Genomic DNA, 27,150 nt, shown 5'->3' on the forward strand with positions numbered 1-27,150 from the left:
GTCCAATAGTGCTTGTGTCAGAAAAAACTCTAGATACCAAATTGACTCCAGGTGCTAGTATATGCAGAGGTTAGTAAACACCCTAATCATGGGTGTACATTTTAATCTTGGTTTCCCTTTCTGAAACAAAATGTCATTGAGTAACATTTACCTACAAGATTCACAAGTGTATAACTTTAACAACACTGCTTGACATACAGTATTAACTGTTGCTGTGTTTGTATCACAGACATCAATGCACTGTGAACTGTTGCAAAGTGTAGCATCATACACATGAACATTTTGTTTCAGAAAGGGAAACCAAGATTGAAATGCACCACCATCTTAATTATATACTTATGAACATTAAGGTTGAGCAGGGATGACCCCCTTCCCTATCTGGAATACTATCACCCCCTGTGTATCTAAAATCTGTTCATCAATTTTCACCACCTTGTCATACTGTCTAGCAAGGACTGGGTCTTCCCTTTGCTTCTGGCGAAAGTCAGGGAGGTACAGGTCTGGTCAATCTCCAGGGCCTATATCCCCCTCCCTTTGGCCATCGCCAGCCATCACTTGTGACCTCTGACTACTAGAATGATCACCTTGAGACCCAGATTTCTGCAACCAGTCCTGTTTGTCCAAGCGTCTTTGCTTCCGAGTCTTTTGAACCCGGTGTCTACTTGGAAAAAGGTCTGCCGAGAAGGGGAAGAGTTTGCCAGGGTTCTCCTGAGCCCTAGAAGGAGGCTCCTCGTGAAAGACTGGGGCTATTAGGTCCGAAAAGAAAGGCCAGTCCCGACCGAGCACAACGGGGGCAGGGAGCCAAGGAGCGACTCCTACTTCGAGTTAAGCCTCCTGACCTTTTACCTGTAGCCGGATTTTGGCCGTCGGATAGCGTTTTACATCGCCGTGTATACATTCTATGCTCCACGGGGAGTCAAAAGAACACACGTTGGGCGGTAACCAGAGTTTTCCCAGAGCCCGAATCTACAAGGGCCTGTACGGTTTTTCCCCCAATCAGGGCTGGAAGTAGCCAGGGCTTGTAATTTTCCCCAGTAAAGGCCGAGGCGACAGTTCTGCTGAATGAACAATCCATCAGTGGGCAGTCCACATACCGGTGGCCTTGTTCTCCGCAGGCGGAACATGGAGAGGGTTCCCTCGCAGGAGGGGGTTGTGGATAGCTCTCCGCTGGACCGGTTACTGGAGACCAGGCATCTGGTGGGTCCTGTGGGCGACATCCTCGGAAGTTCCTCTCATTTTGCGACGAGCCGACATCAGGAAGGAGATGAGTGTCTCGGCGGGGACCAGCATTTGGACTCCGTCCTTGCTGGAACGACTGCTCCTTCCGTTGGACTTGGCGGTTCCGTGACGGGCCGGAGGTTCCCCATTGCTCCGACCTCCCTCTTTGGGCGTCCGCAAGTGCCGGTGGAGTCGGGTCCAGGACACTCGCCTGCTGCTCAGCCCCAAGGAAGTTCTCCACGACTCGGACCGCCAAAGCCAGGGTTTCAGCAGCGTGGTGTTTTACCCACGAGCGTGCGGAAGGGGGTATTATTTGTAGAAATTGTTCCAAAACCACCTGCTCAAGAATTGCCTCCTTAGTGCACTCCTCGGGTTGTATCCAGCGCGTACACAAGTCCAATAACCGCTGTGCGAGGACCCGGGGTCTCATCTTAGCGGTCTACTTCATGTTCCGGAACTGCTGCCGGTAGGTCTCTGGGGTCAGACCTAAGCGATCCAGTATGGCGGCTTTTACTTGTCGGTAGTCCATTGCCTGATCTGTAGGGAGGCCCTGATATGAGGCCTGGGCTTCTCCTATAAGGAGCGGGGCCAAAGCAGTTGCCCAGCGATCTGTAGCCTAGCCCTGAGCTTCGGCGACTCTTTCAAATGTTAGTAAAAAAGCCTCTGGATCCTCGTTCTGAGCCATTTTCCTCAGGAGTATTGGGGGTTTGCTTGCAAGTTCTGGACTGGCAGACCCCTGGAATTGGGTCAGCAGTTTGGCCATTCGCTCCTCCTGTGCTGCCGGCTGCTGGGTTAGGAGCTGGGTTTGCTGCTGCCAAAGTCTTTCATCTCTCTCTGCTTGCAGCCGAGCCTGCTCCTGCATTAACTGTCATTGCTGTTTGGTCTGCTCGCACAAAAACTCTTAAAAAAATTCTTCAATTTTTTCATTCTTGTGTGTATGTGTGTGTATGGCCCTTTAACTGCAGGGGCCTTTCAAAATCCTTCCCAATTCTTGACACCATATGTTGCAGGGTACATGCAACTACACACGTGGGTTTCTTGCCAAGGCTTATTTATTTAGCCTTAACAGATATACAACACACAAAACAAAAATAGCTTTTCTTCAGCAAAAAAACAAAACGAAACAGTTTCTCTTTAGCAGACAGTGTGTAACTCAGGCAGCAACCCTTTTCTAAGCAGGAGACAGACAGTTAATATTTTAGTTACTTTGTTTATCAGACCTTGTATCAGGAAATCTCTTTAGCAGCAGCTTACTCCTCTCTCATCAACAACAACCCTCCATGTGTCTACAGCCTGGGTTTTAACACACCTTGATTTGCAGCTGGGATCCAACTAATTGTCCTGAGGTTCCCAGCTGAAGTTAACCTAGTCAGTGCTGCACTGCAGACTAGACATAGGTTTTCCAGGCATATAACTGGTGGCTTTTATTTACCCTGTCACATACCACAATAAAGGAAAACATATACAAAATGTTGTTTCATTGGTACTTAACCCCAGGTAGGCTGAGCCAGATCTTCCCAGGTACCCCGGATCTCTGTTGTAGAGGGTGTGGCCTGAGAGGAGATATGGTCCATATATGGTGGACATGTCCACAGATACAGAAATTCTGGGCTGTGATCCAGGATATGCTACAAAAGATCACAGAGATGAGAGTGCCATTAGACCCGAAGACCTTCCTACTAGCTAAACCTATGTATATCCTCCAGACCCACATGAGAAAACTAGTCTCCTTTATCCTAACAGCAGCACGCTGCTCTATAGCTGCAGTCTGGAAGAAAATAAATGCCCCATCCAAGCACACAGTAATCAAAAGAATACACGAATTTGGGTTAATGAAGAAACTATCAGCTCAACTAAACCATAAAATGGAGCAATTCTATCATATCTGGGAGCCTTGGCCACATAATTAGAAAAATACTAGAGTAAATATGAAATGGGTATTTGGACTTATCACTCCAAAATAAGAGTAACCTGTCCTTGAAGCCGGGAGGCTTGGAGCCGCGGGGGGCGTGAAATGCTTTTGTTTGTATATTCTAGAATTTCTGTTGGTTACTGAAATGTCGCTACATACGCCGAAATATTGGAAAACTGCATGCATGTAAAACCCTACTAAAAAACAATAAAAAGATTGGAAAAATAAAATCTTAACCCCCTACCCCTAACTTTACCCTTTACCCTAAAAAGCTTAACCTTAATCTATTACCCTAACCCCATAACCTTACTCTAAAAAGCTTGTCCCCTTACCCTAAGAAATGTAACCCCTAATGCTATTCACTCACTTTAGGGGCGGCTGATTGTCCTTGGTGGCTGAACGGCAGCAGCGGATTGGCTGCAGTGAAAGGTCCCATTCCGTCCTGACGTGGCCCTTGGACTCTCTGCTTTTGCTAATTTCATACTAGTTTTTCGAGCAAGAGGAAATTGGGAGAGCGAGAGAGACTCCATTTTTAATCATTGTCCCTCTCTCCTTATATACCACCTTGTAAAGCTAACCTATTTAACTAGAATTCAAATGAATATGATGCGAAAGGATTTCTATTCATCTCACGGACTGCTTGTGAGATATGACATTGTTTGGTTCTCCCCTCCAGTTGAGTCATGTGACTGTTGTTAAAGTATATAAGGAGAGAGGGAGACTAATACAGAGGGAAAGAGAAGATGGGGAGAGAGACGGAGGAGAGAGAAGAGGGGGGGGAAAGAGGAGGAGAGGGTGTGAGAAGAAGAGTGGGGAAAGAGAGGGAGAAAGACGGCGAGGTAGAGAAGGTGAAGGAGTGAGAGAAGGTCGGGGAGAGCGAGAGATGGTGGGGGAGAGAAAAGGGGGAGAGAGAAGGTGGGGAAAGAAAAAAGTGAGTTTATCTGGAGGAAAAGTAGAAATAGAATCGCTATTAATAAATTATGTCTGAAGAAAGAGTGGGAGGGGGGCTTAATTTGCCTAATATTAGAAAATATAATCTGGCCAGTGTAGCAAAATGTAGGAGATTGGATAACTGGAAACAGCTATTACTCATGCCTAGAATTAGAGGAGCAGTCAGTATCCACAGAGAGTCTCCCGGGGATTTTACATGTAAAATGGAGAGAAATACCAATGGAAGCCAAAGGAAACCCACTAATTAAGGATAAACTGGCTACTTGGAGAATATTGAGAAAACAATTTGGGTTTTCATATACATGCTCAAAATGTTTAACTATACAAGGGAATTTAAGGTTTCTCCCGGGATAGATGCAGGCTTCTTTTCAGATATGGAGTGACAAGGGGATTAGAACTCTTGGCCAGTTGGTGGATGTGAACAATGGTAGGTTCTTGACGTTCCAGGAACTGAAAGAACAAATAGGAATGCCTCAGACACATCACTTCCCTTATATACAAGTAATGCATTATTACAAGAGTATGGAAAGCTATAAATCAGATCTATTGGGAATAGATGTTTTTGATGCTTTTTTTAAAGGATGCTAATAGTACCAAATATTCTATCTCAGATTTATATGATTGGATTAGGGACAAGGACTATGGGAAGGATCCAAGAAAAATGTTCACTAGGTGCCAAAAAAAATTCTCACACATTTAAGGCGTTGATCTGTTACTCGAAGGGTTAACTCAGGTTAGAAAACGTATCATTTCTGAGGAGTGGAGAAAGATGCAATATAAGATACTGCATAGGGCCTCTTATGCTTTCGATATCAATTATAAGGGGATTGAGAAATCTAAAAATAAGTGTCAAAGAGTTCCCAGGAAAGAGCAGATTTAAAATACTGTTTGTGGGATTGTCTGGTTATTTCTGATTTTTGGGATAAAGTTCTGCAGTATATACAAGAAGTTATTGGGGTAACTACAATAGAAGAGCCCTTAGCCTTTCTGTTTGGAAATATGGAAAGTTGGAAACGGGTCAATGTAAGGAACAATGTCCCAAGGCTAGCAGAGATTGTCCTGCTTGCAGCAAAGAAAACAGTGATGGCGAAATGGATAAAGCCTGAACCCCCCACTTTAGATATTTGAATCGATTATCTGAATAAATGGATGATGACAAATTAGAAGCTGAGATGAATAAAGAATTAAGAACCGAGATTTATTTTTTTTAAATGGGAAAAGTTTATTGATTCTATATTGCAACAAGATAGGGATTCAATCATACAGACATTTGATCATACCTCTTGGGGTCTCCTCAGGCTGATTGCTATCGGACACAGATAATTTCGCAATTGAGGAAATATGATAGTATATTGTTGATGGGGAGATAATGAATGGGGAATCTTATGCCAGATTTTGTTAGGAGGATGTGTGGTGATAGCTTTGATGTTAATCTTTGAAAATGCTATTATCTGTTTTTTTTCTTTTTTTTAATTATTTTCTTTTTAATGTGTTGAATTTTGAAATCATAAGTATGATTAGCAAGACTAAAAATTATTTTGTGTAAAAATATATTTTTCTGTGTTTCTTATTGTTTTTTCTTTCTTTATTGTATTGTTGTAATGTTGTTGTTTAATGTTTGAACCCAATAAAAAAACTATTTAAAAAAAAAAAAAGTATTCCTTTTACATAGATTCAGAAATTCCTGTTTGTCAAACAATTCAACATAAAGTCCCTTTGATAGGGAAAAAATATAGACTTAGGTTTATAACCAGTATGTACAAAACTTGTACGAACATTCAAAGTTACAGTATATCGCTATCTTTAAGTAAGTCAACTACACCAACAACACTTCAAGCTCTTTAATACCTTAAAAAATAAGACAAGTTGTGATATGTTGGGCATTTTTAAAGTTCCTAGCACCAGAAAAATGCCTACGTAATGTCAATTTTCTAAGGAATTTCTGGATATCTATGTAAAGATCAAACCTATTAGGGATACTTGTCAGAGAAAAGGATTATCCTGTTTTCTTTTTTTTTTAAAAACCTATATCAGACAGAAATCAATATGTAAAGAAGAATGTAAGGATTCTGCTCGACCCGTGCCAGGTTTGTTGCCAGTTCAGGTTTTCCAGGTGGCCTGCCCTTTCTGCTCAATTTGGCCATTTTGGTTACTGGCAGCCTGCTATATAAGGCTGCATTTCCTGGTGGGAGTTGCCGAGCAAAGTTCTAACGTTTGCAGTTCCTGTTGTCTACGCTGTCATGCTTTACTCTTTTGTCTGTTTGGATTTCCCGGTTGCTGACCCCGGACCGTGACCCCGACCCCGCTGCTTTCTACCTGCCCTGACCCTTTGCCTGTTTACTGGACTTTGCACCACTGCCACCAGCCCTGACCTCCGGCCTGCTTACCGACTATGGATACTCTAATACTCTAACAGTACTCTGTCCCTGGGCTCTGGTCGGTTATTCTGCATCCCTACCTCAGCCCTGCGGGTCCGCCTCCTGATTGGAGACGTGCACCGTCACAAAGAAGGATTAAAGATCCAATTAGAAATAAATATTTTAGGGTTTGTGTAACTTTCTTGGATGGAGGGCTGGCCCCCACCTCTCATGCCCCTTCTGAAAAGGATCTATTTCTTAGCAGGGTGATGTATGTATTGAAAGATGGTGGGTTGTCTTGGCCCCAAGTTGATTTTGTGAATCTCCTGTTCCTCATCCTTTGAAAAGAATCCTCAACATATTCATTCATAACATTTTCCTCAAACAGTCCATTCAAAGGTTCAAACCTGTTACTTAGTGGAATAGATCGTTTTGTATTTCCTATATACTGTATGTATTACAATGATTTTTCACTCCACAATGATTCCCATCCCTATTATGAATCCTATCTTTAAATGGATTTTTTTCAACTGGAGTCCAATCATTATTTGGGATCTTTCTATAGTGATCACCTCCATCCCCTCATTTTCCTTATAGTATATTCATATATCTATATATTGTATGTATCTGTATTTTTTTTTGTAATCGTGTGCTATGATTAAACAAGATTGATTGGTTGAGCGGGTTATTTAATGATGAGCATTGACTCTCAGACCTAACCCCTTAAGGCTTAGGCTATACTAGGCAAGAGCGTGGCGGAGCGTGTTGTGTCACGCTCGCCTGCCACAGAGGCGATTTATGGCCTAGAGGGATACGCGAATGGGAGGCATGGCGGATTCATGCCAGAGGCGTGGCCGTGACGTCACGGAGCTGGTTCACCCTCATTGGCTGAACCACTCATGTGACCCGGCCGTCGTGTGCCAAAATCAAATAATTTTGTCTGCTCGACAATCGCGCGAGCGTTCGCACACTCTATGGCCTGCCTCATAGAGGTACAGCCTTTTGTTCACACCGTGTGTGCCATCGTGCACGCTGTCACGATAAGTATGGACACGGCCTTATGAAGCATGTGGGGTGTGAAACACGTTGAGGTTACATTAGGTTAGATTACGTTGACAGTCACATGGCACACCAGTTCATCTAGAGACTTTTACAAGTGCTCCGGAAAAATCTCATTCAGGGGAACGCCAACGCACGGATCCCCTGTGGATCACTCTGTTTGCGGTCTGTCACTCATCTTGGCTATACTGTGAACTTCTATCAATGTTTTTTTTTTAATTTTAAGTGAAAAATTGCTTTAATACTCTACTTTTAATACAAATGTATACTGGTCCTTGGAGCTCTCTGTGTATTTTCTTTCATTGAAACCATCTTTTGGGAATTGTTTGTGGGAAATTGTGGAGTGCTTCAACACAGAAGCTGAAAAGGGAGAACGTTATCACACATCGCTTTTAAGAAGCATGAGTGCGGACATCCCCTGTACTTCCCATGCTCTAAAATATTCACGTGCAGGCATTCCACGGTTAGGAAACTGCCACTGATTACTTTGACTTTGAACTAAGCATTGGAAAGTTGTAAGATTTTTTTTTTTTTTACATTTATTGTATCTGAAACTTTCAAAGTATCAGAACACTGACAAGACAAAACATACTAATAACATATCATAATAATATAACCTATATAACAAAAAGAAAACTGGGAAAGGAAAGCAAAAGGGCTGTACCATTCTCTTCCCCGATGAAAACAAATCGGACAACTGAACATTTGTTGCACCAGAACATAAACCTTTTAACATTATAACCTGACTAGACCCCTCTATAAACAAGTGATTGAATCAGTGTAATACCTGTATTACACTGACCTTTGCATCTGTGGGCATCTATCCAGAAGGGATTTGCCTACACCATAGTCGTAGTGACTCTTCATGTAAAATCAGTTTTGATATGGAGAGATCGCAGATCTCTACATGCTGTTTTACAGCATGCAAGGGCACCTGGCTGATGGATGGTGTTTTGTTAAGGTTAATAGCTCTAAATAAACAATAAAGGTGCTTTTTCAAATCTGATTAAAAGAATGTATTAAATTCATTCCTTTCTTTGCCTTTAAATGTGTGTCAGGTTTTCCTATATGAAAACGATTACTATCACAATTATTTCTGTAATGTGGTTTTCTCTGTGCTTTCTCAGTTTCTTCGTTCCACTGTGGCGGTTGTTTTCACACTGATTGATGTGAATGCTTTCTGTTCTGATGTTCTCCTTTACATGACGTGGTTAAAAATAAAGGGAGGGGTAGTTATGACATTGAAGGGAATATACAGATAGAAAGCGAGACGGAAAATTAAAAGGAAAAGGTTCAGAGGGAAAAAGGTGGAAGGCTAGGAAGGAAAATGAAAAAGATGGAAAACAAAAAGGACAAGAAGCAATCAAGTGGGTGACAGTGTGGGAGATGGATAAAAAGTGAAAAAAAATGGGTCTATGATACAGTGGAAGTGGTGGGTGGAAAAATAGATGAGGGACATGGGAGATCCTGACTATGCGGGATAACCCCATGCAGGACCATATATGTACAACACACACTGATGTAATAAAACAAAAGCACTTTACTGTGAACATATAAGCAATGATAAACAATACTACTACTACAACACTAGGCCTCACAGGGCCGCAACACCTTACCGTGTCTTCCCAACACCGTGTCCATACCCCTGTGGGGTTACCCCAATGTACTGAGGTGCTCCGGGCACCGTACCTCTCAGCACTGGTACCGTACCAGAATCACCCACCCACCCAAGTGTATGAGACAGCGCTGCCCACAAAGGTGAAGATGAGTTGGTGCACTTTGTTGGGTACCTGCCGGGTATGTCCACACCTGGGCGCACTGATGCTGTGCTTGTGATGGGATCCACGGATCCGTGGCAGTAACCCACGAAGCCTCCGCTGGGTGGGTGGGTCCCGCAGGGATTGTACCACCGTGTATAGTCTCTGCAGTAGATGGGTGTCTGGTTCCAGAGCACCTGAGGCCAGAATGCAGCTGCGTCCTGGCTGTGTCCCTCACTATTATACTACAGGGGCAGTGTCCCTATCTATGGGCCTGTCCCTGCAGCAACCACAAGCTCAGGGGAGTCAGGACCTAGTTGGGGCCTAATGTGGGTATCTGGACTAGTGCAGGTGAAGCAGACACCTGCACACATACATCCTATCCTTATGGCATCCTAGCTCCGACTAACGTGGCTGCAGCGCACAAATTGTATCTAGATTCCCCTTCCAGGGGAAGCTGCAGCCCTATTAGCTGATCTGCGCCATGTGATATATTGCCCCTTTGCATTATGGGGCTTGTAGTTCCCCACGTTGCCTGCTGCCTAATGCCTGCCTGGCACGCCTACCAATGCGCATGCCCAGCACCTCGTGCACGCGCAATGCAATCCAATATGGCGGCACCCTGCAGAGGGAGCCGCCGGAGCCTTTAGCAAGTCTGTCGCCCACTGCAACTGCCCGCAGCCCTCCCCGCAGCACCGGTGCTCGTCGGGTGCAACTGCACTCCCCCACTTGCCGCCGCGCGCCCCCGCAACGCTCCCGCCCACAGCGGAGGTAAGGGGCTAAGGACAGCCCAGAGGGAGACCCTGCCACATACAGTTCCATAATTTATCCATTGTCATTAGAGTGTTGTTACTGTATCATGAGGATTTGTGAAGGTGTGTCCTGCCCTGAGGTACTCCACTCACGACTTTAGCCCAACCTGAAAAGGTCCATTTATGACAACCCTCTGTTGTCTGTCCTTTAACAAGTTTTCAATCCAGGTGCATATATTATTACTGAGTATGTACTGTATAAACAGCAAAAAGGGCATTCAACTAAATAAGTTGGCCATGGATACAAATGTTTTTTACATTTATGCACAAAGTTTGGGACAACATGCTTTGGTTTCTCAGTAATTGTGGTATGCCAGAGTCTTGCAGACTGGGTCAGAGGTCTGCTATACAGATGCAATTGCACATACTCTATGATGCCTGCTTACACAAATAGAGGATGCAACGTGTTAGCCCATAGAATAGACAAAGAAAAGTAAGGTAGAAGTGATACCTTTAATAGATAACTTGTGGTTAAAAAGAGAGCAAGCTGTCAGGAGCACAAAGGGCCCTTCTTCAGGCTTTTTGTTACAAATGAAATGGAAATAGCATATCGTATTTATACAAGAATTACATCCTAATAAGTCTGGATATACAGATGTAAATGGGTGTGATACACAAATATTTTTATAACCAGACTTACTAGGATGTCATTCTATTATGTGTCCTGTACAAGAAAATATATATTTTTAAAACAATATGATTTTCAGGGGAAACCATCAAATAGGAAAACAACAAAGAATAGGAGATATTTGGCGAAATTTGTACCACTACTTTTTTTTTCACATAACACCTCCTCTCCACCTCAAAGGAAAATATACTCTCTGTCACTTTCTGTTCTTAGAGCAATACGGTCCAAATCATTTTGCCCAGTTGTTTAATGAGTTTGAGGCCATTTTATTAGTCTGTGCAGACACGTGTTGCTAGCACTACAGCTTCTGACTTCAGTGGCAGTAATGAGAGCAAAACTCAGTTGATGTAGTAAACCTTGCTGTAGGTATATCTTGAAACGATATGCCATAACAATACTTTCTAATTGTGAACTATGTCCACTGAGTCATTGGGCCGTCTCCATATAAACTACTGTAACACTGTCCCCCCCCCCCCCCCCCCACCCCGGGAGATCCACTGCTGTTACTGTTACTAATGTTAGTGTGGTGATGAGGCATACCTGCTGGTTCAGGAGAGCTGAGTATAGCCGCGATAGTAAGGGGCAACAGGACAGGCTTTTGGGGTTCTCTGGTTCTTTTGATCGTCAGTGCTTCAGCGCATCCAGCTGTGATGGGCTCCTGGGATGCAGAACGTCAGCTCCCACCACAACACTCCTGGGGGGGAGTCTGATCCAGAATCATGGTTCTGCCGCAGCGCGATCGCGGCAGACACTTATTTTATTTATTTATAAAATATTTTACCAAGAAGAAAATCATTGAATTTATTTATTTATTAATAAAATGTTTTACCAGGAAGTAATACATTGAGAGTTACCTCTCGTTTTCAAGTATGTTCTGGGCATAGTTAATATGACAAATACTGTACATGGTTACAAATACAGTTACATAAATGAACAGGGTATACATTATATACAAGACATTGCATGCACAGTTAGAGATAATATATATTATAGGCTTATGAAACAGTTACAGACCAGATTAAAATGTGAGACAGCTTTAGTTTTGAAAGAACTTAAACTGGTGGCGGATGTGAGAGTCTCCGGTAGGTTGTTCCAGTTTTGGGGTGCACGGTAAGAGAAGGAGGAACGACCGGATACTTTGTTGAGCCTTGGGACCATGAACAGTCTTTTGGAGTCAGATCTCAGATGATAAGTGCTGCATGTGGTAGGGGTGAGGAGCTTGTTCAGATAGACGGGTAGCTTGCCCAGAAAGTATTTGAAGGCAAGACAGGAAAGATGAACTTTGCGCCTAGACTCTAGTGATGACCAATCTAGTTCTTTGAGCATTTCGCAGTGATGTGTGTTATAGTTGCATTGGAGAACGAAACGACAAATTGAATTGTAGAGGGTGTCAAGTTTGCCAAGGTGGGTTTGGGGTGCCGAGCCATATACTATGTCTCCATAGTCGATAATTGGCATTAGAATCTACTGTGCAATACGCTTTCTGACCAGCAGGTTTAGGGAGGATTTGTTCCTGTAAAGTACACCTAGTTTGGAATGTTACCTCTCGTTTTCTAGTATGTTTTGGGCAAAGAGTTATGATGTCAATACATGGTTACATGAAATAAACAGGGTTATAGATTATATTTACAGACATTGCATGAACAGTAAAGATAATGTATGGTATAGGCGTATGTAACAGTCAGTACAGACCAGATTAAAATGTGAGACAGCTTTAGTTTTGAAAGAATTTAGACTGGTGGCGGCTGTGAGAGTCTCCGGTAGATGTTCCAGTTTTGGGGTGCACGGTAAGAGAAGGAGGAGCGGACGGATTCTTTGTTGAACCTTTGGACCATGGACAGTCTTTTAGTGTCAGATCTCAGATGATAAGTGATGCATGTGGTAGGGGTGAGGAGCTTGTTCAGATAGATGGGTAGCTTGTCCAGAAAGAATTTGAAGGCAAGACAGGAAAAATTTACTTTGCATCTAGATTCAAGAGAAATCAAGTTATTTGAGCATTTTGCAATGATGTGTGTTGTAGTTACAAAAATGCATATTGAGTTGTAGAGGGTGTCCTGTATGTTAAGGTGCGTTTGGGGTGCTGTACCATATATCATGTCCCCATAGTCTATAGTTGGCATTAGCATTTGCTGTGCAAAGCGCGTTCAGACCAGCGGGCTTAGAGAGGATTTGTTCCTTTAAAGTGGTCCTAGTTTGTCATACTGTAAGTTTTAGATGTCATGAGTATCAATCAATATGCAACCCAAATGTTAAATGGATGTCAACCCATATGCCCAGATATTTAAAACTAGTGACAGGGGCTACGATGGTATGACAGTTGGTTCTGGTCTGTAGCTCTGTCATTGGTAGCTTTAGAAATTTAGCATTAGACCCAAATGCCACCAATACAGTTTTGTCAGTGTTTAAAACAGTTTGTTTTGGGAAATCCAGTTTTCAAGTCTTGAAAAATCAGATTGAAGTATGTGTCCAAGGTCAGAGAGGCTAGGGCTGTGTGCCTATAACATTGTGTCATCCGCATACATGTGCATTGAAGCGCCCTTGCAAGCTGTAGGTAGAACATTATTGAAGACTAAAAAGATTAGGGGGCCCCAGAACAGAGCCTTGCGAGACTCCGCAGGTGACATTCCAGGGGTTGAAGAAAGATTCCTCCCAACAGGGAAGGATAATGGCGGTGCACTGCGTATCAAACGATGAATGGTGCGTTCCAAATGGAGGAAGTGCGACGGATGCTGGATCACGGTATCAAAAGAAGTTTATTGAACATATAGCAACATAACAGGTAAAAACGAGAATCTGGAAGGGAACCTCTGATGCGTTTCATTGTGCACTTTGTCAAAGAGTAGTGTTCACTTCAAGGTGCCGATTCTTTATGGGAGCTGCTACCGGAAGTACCGCCTCCCAGAGCCGCAATAGGTCCTTTCCCATAGGGTTGAGAGCCTATGATGGAATATGCAGCCGGAGTGACAGCGAGACCGGCCACAGTTAACCAATAGGAGAAGGCACTAATACAATACAATAGAAAGAGTAGTTTTACTCCAATAAATGAGAAAAATATATAATAAAAACATAATAAGGGTAATGATTGTTGAAACCTAAATGATCAATTGCAAAGATGTATGTCACCAGTGATTTTAGAACTTCAGCGACCGTTGATCACATATATAGCCAAAATTCAACAAAACAAACCATTTAAAAAACTTATTGAAGTAAGAGAAATAATACAAATTATTAAAAGAAACAAGATTCCAGTCTAACTTAATTCATTAAATCCTAATCAATAATAGGCATTAAATGTCATGTGTTCTGATGTATATAGACTGATCATGATATAATGTAATATATATATAACTAATTGGAACATAACGATCCTAATGAATCAAAATTAATTCTATTCTTACTATATATAAACGTATTCACATATTGATCTCTACAACACAACATCAAATGAACACATGAATCTAATATCCATGATAATATCAAACTATATCTAGACAATTGGATATATATGGAGGAGTTACAAAAATCTATAATCTCACCATATTGAACTGATTATATGTATTCTTATAAGTCATTACAACAAATCTTCCAAAATATGTATAATATATTTGATATTGTATGCAAAAATGTATCTGTACTTCTGGGTGAAATGGATAATAATCAGGTTGAGAACATCAAACTTAGTCTCTCGCGTGGATATCTAAATACATATTTAAATGTTGAGGATGTATATTATACTCAACATAACCAATCCATCTATATTTAAGATCTTAAATGAGAAAATGTTTGAGTTCCCAATCTGTATTTATCCCTGTTGGGTTAAGTGTATTCAATGAGAAGAGCCAGAACATTTCTGTTTTATTAAGAATGTTCAGCCTTTTCCCCTTTCTGATAGGTAATGGAATGTGTTCAAGAGCATTGAAAGAGAAGGAATCGATGTTGCCCTTTGGGCATTCTGTAAAATGCCTTGAGACCGGAAATCTTATGTCACCCTTCTTGATCGTTCCATGATGCGGTTTTTAAGTGTTCTGATGGTTCTACCAACATAAGTTTTTCCACAACCGCATCTAAGGGAATAGATAACATAATCAGTATTACAAGTGATCAATGTCTTGATTCTGTATGTATCTTTAGTAACTCGAGATGAAACCAGCTTAGTCGGTTTTGCGTACTTATATACACTGCAGAATCCACACTTGAAAAAGCCTCTTGGAGGCAGGAACCCTTTGGTTTGTATGGTTGGAGCTCGATACATGCTGGGGGATAGATGTGTGGAGAGGGTATTAGCCCCCTAAATGTAAATCTAGGTCGGTTCCGGACAAACGGTCTGAGGGTAGAGTCCAATTGTAAAACATGCCAATGTTTAGATATAATGGATTTTATATCGTCTGATTGACGACTAAATTGTGTAATAAACAGCATATTGTTTTCAACTGAACCACCCCCAGACCGTTTGTTATCCTGTCCATTCTTTCTAAATACAATTTTCTTGTTGTTAGTATTTTTAGTTTTAACCATACCTTTCAATAGTTCTTCTCTTGTGATAAAGTAAGCATTTTCAAAGGCGGTTTGTATGCAATTTCGATCATAACCCCTTTGCTCGAATCTCAGTGCCAAATCTTTGGATTGATCTATGAACATATCCAAGTTAGAACAAATCCTTTGTAATCTTAAAAATTGACCCTTAGGTATCCCTCGAATGAGGGATCTCGGGTGACTACTCGTTGCTCTTAATAGGGCATTTCTCGAGTTCTCTTTTCGGTATATGTCACTCTGAATCAAATTATTCAGATCAATGAATAGAAGAATGTCCAAATATGTTGTATATGAGTTGTATATGTGAAATGTAGATTATATATATTATAATTTAGGGTCTCCACGAATCTGCTCAATGTCTTAGTGTCACCATCCCAAATTAATATAAGATCATCGATAAATCTATGGTAAAAAATAATATGGTGCCTGAATTTGTTAGTGTCACTGTAGATGTGTGTCTGTTCCCAAAAGCCCATAAATAAATTTGCATAGGAGGGTGCAAAAGAAGTGCCCATAGCTGTGCCATGCTGTTGAAGATAATATTCCTTATTAAATAAAAAATAATTATGTGTCAACAGAAATAATATGGATTCTACAATGAAAGTGTTTTGTGCCAGTGAAGTGCAAGATGTGTCCAAAAAGTGCTGTATGGCTGTAATGCCGTGCTGGTGATTGATTATAGTATAAAGGGATGTGACGTCAAGTGTAATCCAATTATAAGTGTGTGACCAAATGAAGTTTTGGAGTGAATTGAGCAGATCCGTGGAGTCCCGTAAATATGAGGGCAACTGATGAACAAGGGGTTGTAAGAAACAGTCAATGTATCTTGAAAGACCATCTCCCAAAGATCCAATGCTCGATATTATTAGCCTGCCAGGTGGGCAGGTCAGAGACTTATGGATCTTTGGGAGATGGTGGAAGATAGGAATGACTGGATCAATAGCATACAAAAATGCCCTTTCTTTGTCATTGATGACATTTAGTATGACACCCACATCCAGAATATTTTTTAGCTGGGAAAGAAAAATACTGGTAGGGTCTCCATGTAATTTTAGATAAGAATCTTTATCTGAAAGTTGCCTAAGGGCTTCCTTGCTATAGTCATTGATGTCAAGGTTGACTATAGCTGCGTCCTTATCAGCATTTTTGATAATACATTTTTTATTATTTTTTAGATTTTTTAATCTCATAAATTCATCACTCCTCATATTTGTATGTGTATGTGTAAATCTCGTTCGACCAGCTCTTCAAATGTCCGGATGTGGGGGTCCTTAAGGTAGGTTGGATAAAAGATGGATCTATTTCTTAATCCCGAATCGACCGAACCTAGCAGAAAAGAAGACATTTCATCATTTTTTTCTGTCTCAACATTGTTATTTATCCATAAATTGTTCATATCCTGCATGGTACAGAAATCTTGAAAGCTAGAAAGTGCACAATCACTGCTTGAATCCCATGGGGGCAGATGCTGCAGATCCCCTATGGGGTTATCATGCAGGACAGCCCCCAGTGGTCCAATGGTGATTGATTCCACTTCCCCTGCCTTTTTGTTCACACTAAAGCATTTCTTTAGAACAAGTTTTCCCACAAATTTCTGAAAATCAATAGTTGTCTCAAAGAGTTTGAAATTTTCAGAGGGGGCAAAATTAAGGCCCTTATTTAAAAGTGACAATTTACTCTCTGAAAAATCCACCTTAGATAAATTGATAATGTTATTCATATTATCTAATGATATATCTTTCTCTTGTTTGCTTGATTTTCTCCTTTTGGAGCGCCTTGTCCTTTGTAGTTTTTTGCACCACGTTGTGCAAATAATGGTGGTGGAGATGTTTTTTCTTCTTTATTGGAATAACGTCATGTGGGTACAGCGCGTTCCCTTCATGTGTCCTGTCTCTCGGCTGGCTCATCACTAGAAAAAGATACACCATGTGATTTATTATCACTATCTGAGGCTCCAGAAGTGCTCGATGTTTTTCTCCAATTTTTCTTTTTCTTTAAAATGGATCTGCGTGGTGTTGAGCTATTGTGGTTATCGCCTTTCACATCTGACCGTCCTTTTGGCCACCACCGTCCTGTTGGTTTCTGTTGACGGTTCGGGTTCTGCAAAATATACATTTGGTTACGCAAATAGTCCATTTTATCTCTTTCAAACTGCAATTGATCATTTACGTTTCAACAATCATTACCCTTATTATGTTTTTATTATATATTTTTCTTTTTCTCATTTATTGGAGTAAAACTACTCTTTCTATTGTATTGTATTAGTGCCTTCTCCTATTGGTTAACTGTGGCCGGTGTCGCTGTCACTCAGGCTGCATATTCCATCATAGGCTCCCAACCCTATGGGAAAGGATCTATTGTGGCTCTGGGAGGCGGTACTCCCAGTAGCAGCTCCCATAAAGAATCGGCACCTTGAAGGGAACACTACTCTTTGACAAAGTGCACGGATTGCACAAAACGCGTCAGAGGTTCCCTTCAAGATTCTCGTTTTTACCTGTTATGCTGCTATACGTTCAATAAACTTCTTTTGATACCATGATCCAGCATCCGTCGCACTTCCTCCATTTGGAACACACCATTCATCATTTGATACGCAGTGCATCACCATTATCCTTCCCTGTTGGGAAGAATCTTTCTTCATTTCCCCATTGAGCTGAGATTTCCAGGACTCCACAAACGAATGTCTTGAGTACCCTTATGGGACCAAGTACTGAATTATCAGAGGTCTAGCTCTAAGGGTTGATGGACTTTTAGATTTATGGGCAAGGTTTCCCTTACTTTATGGGTTTCCTTACATCCAAAGATATCTATATACCATTCATACACCCCAAACTGTGAGCATTAATTATCACTTTCTGCTTATACTCACATTCATTTCCTGGTTATATCAACACATGTGAACTTTTAATTGATACAACTACTATTGAGATGTAGTCTTCTAGTATCATTTTGAGCACTGGATCAGGAGATTAGTCTCCGTTTTTTCCTGACATCCCAGGGTTTTAAGTTAGAGCCCGAGATATAGACACATATTGGGATCTACCCGATATGTAGGAGTGAAACCAGTTTAAAGAGTGTTCCCCTATTCCAGAACACTAGAGCTTGTTTAACAAGATAACACGATGAACAGTATGAAAAGGCTTGGCAAAATCTAGGAATACTGCACCAGTAAGTTGTCCCAGTTTCATTCCACCCCGAATCTGCTTGCTTTCAGGAGGGTAGTTACTGTGGAGGGTTTGGGGCAAAAGCCAGATTAGAGTTGACTAAGGAAATTTGTCTTGGTATAGTAATCGCTTTATTGGGAGTTAACACATTTTTCCATTACTTTGAATAATACTGGAAGAAAAGAGATTGGCCTGTAGTTGGAAACAGTGTTTTTGACCCCATTTTTTAAGATTGGGACAACTCTGGCAGTTTTCCAGGTCTTTGGGATATGGCCTGTAGACAAAACAGAGTTGATTAGGGAGGCAAGCGGTTTGGCAATGGCTGGGGCACTGAGTCGTAGGAACTTTGATTGAAGTATGTCAGGCCCACATTGGGTGCTTAGTTTTAGTTTGAGGTGCGCTTGCGTAATCTCCCCTACAGATACTGGAACAAATTTAAATTTGTGAGCACTGTTGGAAGAGGCTCGGGCTATAGGGGTTCTCACAGGTTGAGCTTCATGATTGCAGTTAGGATTGCGCTTTGATAGTAGGAAAGTAGCACACCCCACAAAGTATTCATTGAATGCGTTTGCTATGTCAGTGAGATTTGTCAGAGTAGTATCCTCCTTTTTGATATTAGATGGTTGTTGATGACTAGAAGGCTGGAATATATTGTTGATAACCTACCAGAAGTTAGCTGGATTTGATGTATTTTGGTGACAATTGTCAGAGTAATACAGTATTGAGCTTTTGCTTGTCTTGTTTGCCTTATGCATGTATTCGGCAGGCATCTGTAGCTATTAGATCCTTGATAGTTCCAGTTACTTTGCATTTTTTCCACAAGGCATCCCTAAAATGGTAAAGCGTAATAAGGTAGGTTGTACCACGCGGAAGGTGGGTCCCCATTACTCTTATTCTGCATAGCAGAGCATGGGTATCACAGACTGAGGCCCCACTGCACGCGTCCGCATGGCTGCCTGGCTTGCCGGCGGCGCGTGCAAGTCACTGCACTGCGATCTGCGGTCTGCAGCTGACTTTTTTCGGCGTTGCTGCCTCCCTCTCTCCCATAGCTTAACAGCTCCCCTCCTCCCCTCCTCATTGGCTGACTGCCGCACCACATGACGCGTCAGAGCTGCAAATCACCAGGAGCTTGTAGCACCGGTGGCCTGACGCGTCACAGCACGCAATCAGTCCTGTCGGAAGGAGGCAGCGGGGACCAGCACTCTTGAGGTAAGGGGCTAGTGGCCCGCGTGCACGCGGCCGCGCGCGCCGCCGACCGCAGGGGGGCCTCAGCCACAGAGTTTTAACACCTCTGGAAATAATCAAGCGTGGAATAGGGGTCGGGTACCAAGTGGATCTGTACCAAGGGTAGCTGGTAAGATCAGCCACAAACTGTTGCAGGTTAAAGTTTCTAAATGTTCTTGTGAGTAGAACTTTAGGGCTTGATTGGGGTAGCCTGATTTTCCTTACACAGTACAGTATTGCATGCTCACTGAGACTGTCAGGTAAGATACCAGAGGATTGGATTTTGTTGGTAAAGAGGATAGAATCCACTCTAGATAGGAATGGTTGTGAAATTTCAGGTTTGTCCGTGTGGGTTGGGAAATTAGTTGGGTTAGGTTAGTGACTTGAGTTGTGTCCGGGTTTTGTTGTTTTGAGGGTCATGCCAATTGAGGTTGAAATCCCCAAGACCAGCTCACACTTCCCATTTAGAGAGGAAATTGAGCCAATAAAGTGAGTGATATCAGCCAGGAATTGTAGTGGGGCTTCAGAGGGGCGGTAGATGCCAGAATCGGCTCAGAGAAGGGGAGGTAAATTTTACCAACTGGATGGAGAGTGCGACTGTAACACCCCTATCCCCCCCCCCCACCCCCCGAGGGAGATTTGCAGGTGTTATGGTGTTAATGCTGCTGTGGTGCCCACCTGTTGGTTCTCAGGTGGACTGAGTCTCTGCGATGGTATGGGGAATGGAACAACAGGACAGTTTTTTCTCTTGGTGCAGCACCTCCACCCTGCAGGGCTCTACCACGGGCAGAGATTCTCCCCACAGAAATACTTCCAATAATGCAGTCACAGTCCACTAACAGTTCAACTGCATTTATTGATGGCATATTAAATATCTTCATTTGTCTCTCATGCAAGAGAGATGCAATCCCTGAACCCCTTCTCAATCCAGGTCACTGACACCTTGTAGCTTGCATTCCTTTTCATGGTCAGGGTGAGTCCCCAGTCTTCACTGTGGCATGCGCGCCTGGAGGGGGGGCGGCGCGTGCGGGGGCGGCGCGTGCACAGCGCTACACCGCAATCGGCGGTCTGAGGGGAGAGGGAAGGTTTGCAACAGGAGGGGGCGTGGCTGTGGGTTTGCGGGGGCGTGGCCATGACATCCCGCGGCTGGTTCGCCCTCATTGGCTGAACCGCCGGCGGGGGCGTGGCCACGCCTCCGTCGCAAATGCTAATCTCAAATTCCTCTGCCTGCCTGAAAACCTGTCGCGCACCGTTGGGGAAAGGTGCGCGACAAGGTAGGAACTGGGACCGGCCTGACTGGGGGGCGGGGCTTGATTGCACAGTGCACGCCGAGGCGTGCGCTGTAGTAGTTACTGGGACCGCTGCCTCAGAGCTGTGCTCACAGGACCATTTCTTCCCTTGACTAAGCCCCCCAGGAGCTTGATGCCCCGGGTCTAGCCTTAACCCACCTTTCCCCCTGATGGGGCAAGGTGGACATTCCACCTACTCCCAAAGGATCAGGCACACTGGGAAATCCAGCCCACTACATTTTGGAGGGATCCATTTTTTTATACCAGGGGTGTACCCCACTCAAAGCTCCAGTAACTGGGAAGTACCAAAGGAGGACCGAAATTATAAAAACAATTAAAACTTAGGTGTGTGTAAGACTGTGCACTGATCCATTATTCATCTTAGACAAGTTTATTAAGCTGAGTCACCCAGATCATAGCCAATTCAATCGTATGACTATGATTACCAATTAAATAATAGGTGATTCTAATAGCTTTACCTTAGCGTTCTAATTAAGCAACCTAGACCAGTTTTCATTGTTTTTATAATTTCGGTCCACCATATCGTGTCTACTCCAACACTTATAATTTTATTCATTACGTTTAAATAAAAGATATTTTAAGCCCGATGAGGGGTGTTCTTCTCAGTGCAGCAACTAAGGAAGTATTTCTGTTCTCCCATTTTGCCATAATACTTACTTCCTGCTAGCACCAACTCTCAGCTACTTTAAGTGTTTGAAGTTTCTACACATTGCACGCAATATTTAATTACACCCTCTTTGGCGTTTGAGCAGGGCACACACCCTTCCCTCACAGGGAATCTCTATTGCATAGCACCTGGAAACCGCAACAAAATAACTTCCCAATGGGGAGACTCACATGCTGGCCCATGTGAGAGGAGTTTAACCCCAGCACTGCCTGCACCTACCAGGACTTATAGTACCGGGGCCAGGAATATGTACATAGCCAGGGTCACATTACTACACACTCCCCCTGGTGAAAACTCCTCATCGTCTCTGTATGAGGTAGATAAATTTGTTTACCACCAACTAATTTATAAAATAACATAACTGCAAACAGTAAAGTGCAAAACACAACAGTTCATAACCAACATTTAACAGGGCACTCCTGAAAAGGAGAACCCATAATAGAACACAGCAGCATAGATCCTTAGTGGCAACCCACATATCTAATAGTAATGGGCTGGATCAGGTTTGCAGATCAATTTACCATTTCTATCCAGCACTGTTACCAAATAGCATAGTTTCTTCCCCTTTTCACTTAGGTACTCAACCTGGTCAGGGTAGATGTTACGGCCTACATGCCACACCCGCATTAAGTACCCTATACGATCTTCAGTGTAGTGGCCCTGACTACCTGTTTGGGTCCCATATAGTCTAACACTGCATTACGTACCATTCCTCCCTATACTCCTCCGCTTCTCTCATTAAGGGCTCAGGTAAATAGGGATAATCATATCCATGAGACTTGCGGAAGCGCTGAATTCGTACACTATCAGCTCGGCTATGTTTCATGAGGCTCTGACCACACGCCTGCTCTGGCAGCACCCAGAATAAATGCTCCTCGTGGGGATTCTCAAAATTGCCTTCCTCCATACTTGGAGAGGAGATAAGCCCCATATCATAATCCTTGCTACGATCGCGCATTACCTCAGCCTCTTGCTCAGGAGTGTATTCCTTTCCTCCCACCAGTGATCTACTTGATTGACCTTCTCTAGCCCAAAGCGTGTTCTGTTCATATGTGGCACGTACCCCCTGAACATTGGATCCCACCAATTCAATGCAACAGTCCCCACAGCAGAGTTAGATACATTGACGCTCATATTATCGGTGGTACATTTGATGATAACAGACATCACTGGGGATGGGGTCAGGGTGACATGGGTCGGTACTTCACACTTAGCCCTAGGGACTCTTTTCGGGGCACTGGGGTAGCAATAGGGAAAGTGGCACAGGGTTGGGCTGGCACAGAAATGTCAAGTTTCTGCCCGGAAGCAGTAACCTCCGTCACGGGAGCAATTAGAGTGTCCTGAGCCCCAATCTTGACGGATGAAAAGTATGAAAGTCCCGGTCTCACATATACCTGGGGTCGCCCTCAGCCGCATGACGCAATCATTGAATCTATATCCTCATTGCTAACCAGAAGACGGGACATAAGATCCTCCAAGGCGGCAACATTTGCAGTGGCCAGATCTTGGGCCTTTTTAACCTCTTTACACCACTGCTGGAACCGGTTGGTCACAGCTTGGCTCTCCACCCAGGACGGATCGACATCCTGGTTCACCACCACTGGATAGATCTCTGGTTCCTGGGACTGATGAGACAACCTTTAGATCGGGAACGGTGGAAGTACTGTCCAGTACCTCTACGAGTGATGCACTCATACTGCTCTTCCATTTGGAAGCTGATATCGTAGCCATTGGCACCTCCTGCTTGGAGCTGGTCACCGGAGATTAAATCTGGCAGTATTTCCCCTGACAACGAGTGGCATCCTGGAGAATACGGATTTGCTCCTGCTTCATCGCAGAAAAGGAAAAGACCTTGGGACCTCCAACACTGGCTGGCGTTGCGACAGGTAAGTTCAGCATTGGTTTGCAGGGTAGTGCAGTACTCACACTTTTAGAGGAAAAGAAGCTCTCTCCCCTAACGTCAGCTCCGATTGAATCCTCTCCTCTCCTGAGTCAGGACTTGCACTGTACTACACCTCGCAAAGGTTAATCACTGGCGCATCTCGGTCAGGGTGTAAGAGGTCATAGATTACAGGCATATAATCTCTCATCTCATCCGCAGAGGCATTCTACATCAGCGTCTGTAGCCTGCGGATCAATTGGTAGAAGCTTCGCACTTCACCCGGGTATAGTGCAGACATAGGCTGGTCACAGGCCTTCTTCAGCACCGGCTGAAGGTAGGGCACATCACATCACTCGCACATCACATCGCCCGCAGCGGGACGTCACATCCAGCTCTCCTTCTGGTCGGGGATACAACGTGCACAGGAGCTGCAGGAAATCTTTGCCGTTGAGTTGGATCAGCAAGAGCCCTTCTGACTGCCAAAATCGTTGCGCTGATTGCTCGGACATATTGTGAAACGATGTGACCGGGATCAGTTTAGGCAAAGCTCTGACTTGTGTAGTCAACACGTGCGTCTGTTGGTTGTGATAGCTGCATCCGGCAACACTACATGCAATTAGATCAGTGTCTTCAGACATGGAAGAAAGGGCGTGGCTATGGCTTTCGTGCCAAGCCAGACCTGATTTGTAAAACTGCAGCTTGCATCTTGTAAACTCTGCTCGCGGTTCACTCGATTTTGGCGGGAACCGCCTTCACACCTCAGGATCCCTCTGTATGATCCAATTTCAAGTTGTGCATGCTAGCAGCTCCTTCTTGAGGGTTCTGGCATCTTGCCAGACATCCACACCTGGCAACTCCGCATACACTTGTAGGATGGTGGTTGAGCACACACTGGGAATCCCAATCGTGGAGCTCCATTACCTCAGAGACATCCCTGCGCTAATTCTCGCGTGCCCTCAGCTACAGTAATACCATGCTATTCACGCACATCTCAGCCCTGGAACAGTTCAAAGTAAGGGAGCACATGCTGGTGTTTCCTTCCTGGGGGTTCTGGCCTCCTGCCAGATATCCCCACCTGGCCAAACTCCACGTGCACTCGGTTGATACCATGTTTTTCACGCACATCTCAGCCCCGGAACAATGCAATAAAGGAGTGGAGTATACATGATAACCCCAATCTTGGGGGTCTTGTACGTCAGAGGCATCTCTGGGCGATTACCACTTGCACTCGGCTGATACAATGGTTTTCAAGCACATCTCAGACTTAGCAGCAATTTGGACGGATATGCCTCTGATACAGTGGTTTTCAAGCACCTCTCAGCTATAGCAGTTGTCCCAGTCATTTAACTGGCTCTGATACAGTGATTGGCAGTCACCTCTCAATTAGCAGCAGGGGATTTGTGATCGTGAGCTGGATACTGGCCTTGCACCACTTCAGAACTCCAGACCACTACATTTTGGAGGGAGCCATCTTTTATACCAGGGGTGTACCCCACTCCTAAACCCCAGTAATTGGGCAGTACCACAGGAGTGAGCTCACCCCCTCCCCCCCCACCCCTAGTACTGGGCAGGAATATGTACATAGCCAGGGGCACATGGCTGCACAACATTTCAGATATGGCAGATTTGGGGGTGGGTGCAGAATGTGATATAGCTCAGTATATGTGCAGCACTAACTGCTCAAACTCACACTCCCCAAGTCATAAACTAGGACAGGCAGGGCAGGATTAAAATGCCCTGGTTTGGCGCTGCAATTACCTTGATACATGGATCCCAAAGACTGTAAATTTGTTGCTAACATATCTTTTGGAGGGTGATACCTACTTTTATATTGTAACGGTATGTGTATTTTTCAAGAGAAGCCTAAGGCTGCGTCCATAGACGGACAAGCAGCGATGAGGCGTGCGGACGCTCCGCGCTGAGCCCCTGCATCCTCAATGAGGATGCCTTGAGAGGGGGCTCACGCGAGCGTCCGCAGGCGTGCTCAGGATTTGGAGTTTTCAGCCGAGCGCCAAGCTGTTTTTCAGCGCGCTGTCGGCTGAAAACATCCAAGCAGCCTTAAGCAGCGTCAACGTCACGGCGCCGTGACGTCAGCGCCGTGACATTGACATCAGTGCGTCGCGGGCGATTGGCCCAGCGACGTCACTGCCCCGCCTCCAACCACCTCCCCCCGGCTCCCTTCGCGCACGCTGGCTCGCCTGCAAGTCCGTGCAATCGCGCTGACTGAAGCAGGCGAGCCTCAGCGTTAGCGCGCCTCCGCTCTCCCCACCCCTCTCCCCACCCCTCTATGGCCCGGGCCTAAGAATTATATTTTCACATTTGGGGGTAAATGGGAACAATGTATCATGCTCAAGAAGGACGTGCTGAATGGGGATGGCAGTTAGATTTAATAGATGAGATGGATTAGAGCAGTTCACTTCTCAGATTTGCACTCATGGTTCCTGGAGCTTCTTTCTGTGCTGAATCAGTATTTAGTAGCAAGCATGAGTTGGCTCTTAGTGCAGCTGCAAAGACACAAGGGGTTACAGTACGTAGCAAAGTCTCATGTTTGGCAAATCAGGAGAAAAATACATTCATTGCATCAAAGAAATAAAACCCTTGCTTTCAAATTAATTTGTTTTTTTTCTTTGATACATCCTATTTTATCTCAGCTGTGCATACATTTTGAAACATGACCTTTCACCGTGCAAATGTAGGAGACAAAAATGGGCCACAAGGTAAAGGGGAGAGGGGAGTGGCTGCAGAGAGCAGTGGGAGGGAGTATACAGGGAAGGGGGCTGGTTTATATGTAGAGAAGGGGGAGGGTCTATCTGCAGATAACCAGGGAGTGCAGCCTGGGAGGCGCATGCACACTGCAGACACAGCACAGACCGGCTCGCTGCATATACATATACATATATAAATAACACAGCTCGAGGCACTTGGTATGCAAGTTGTTTTGCTGTTTTGTTAAGGAGAGCGGGAAAGGTAAGTGCGAGCTTATCTGCAAACTCACAGCACGAGCCCACGGAAGCGTTGGTGGGGGTAACAGGGTAATAAAGCGAGCACGGTGTTTCTGCAGCATGCGGAGAGGTCTGTGTTCATTGATTTGGCTGCACATGCTGGGGGGGTGATTGCTGCCCATGTGTGCAGCGCTCCAGCCTCTCCATGCACACACACGCTCCTCCAGCCTCTCCATGCACACACACGCTCCTCCAGCCTCTCCTTGCACACACACGCTCCTCCAGCCTCTCCTTGCACACACACGCTCCTCCAGCCTCTCCTTGCACACACACGCTCCTCCAGCCTCTCCATGCACACACACGCTCCTCCAGCCTCTCCATGCACACACACGCTCCTCCAGCCTCTCCATGCACACACACGCTCCTCCAGCCTCTCCATGCACACACACGCTCCTCCAGCCTCTCCATGCACACACACGCTCCTCCAGCCTCTCCATGCACACACACGCTCCTCCAGCCTCTCCATGCACACACACGCTCCTCCAGCCTCTCCATGCACACACACGCTCCTCCAGCCTCCATGCACACACACGCTCCTCCAGCCTCTCCATGCACACACACGCTCCTCCAGCCTCTCCATGCACACACACGCTCCTCCAGCCTCTCCATGCACACACACGCTCCTCCAGCCTCTCCATGCACACACACGCGAGGCCTCTCTTCCTGTTGGGTCG

At 44.4% G+C, this 27,150-nt stretch overlaps 1 protein-coding gene across 3 annotated transcripts in view; it reads left to right on the top strand.

Annotated features, from left to right (window-relative positions):
* ACSL1 (acyl-CoA synthetase long chain family member 1) overlaps positions 1 to 27,150 on the top strand; it is a 113,473-nt gene that overhangs the window by 28,070 nt on the left and 58,253 nt on the right. For 2 of the 3 annotated variants that reach the window (XM_075610314.1, XM_075610292.1), the window contains exon 1: positions 26,284 to 26,441. The exons of the other annotated variant lie outside the window; for it this stretch is intronic. The gene's annotated coding sequence lies outside the window, so the exon portion shown is untranslated. Of the gene's footprint in view, positions 1 to 26,283; positions 26,442 to 27,150 lie in introns of those variants that run through there. 3 annotated transcript variants of the gene reach the window in all.

This window comes from Ascaphus truei, chromosome 1, assembly GCF_040206685.1.
Source record: "Ascaphus truei isolate aAscTru1 chromosome 1, aAscTru1.hap1, whole genome shotgun sequence".
Classification (NCBI taxonomy): domain Eukaryota; kingdom Metazoa; phylum Chordata; class Amphibia; order Anura; family Ascaphidae; genus Ascaphus; species Ascaphus truei.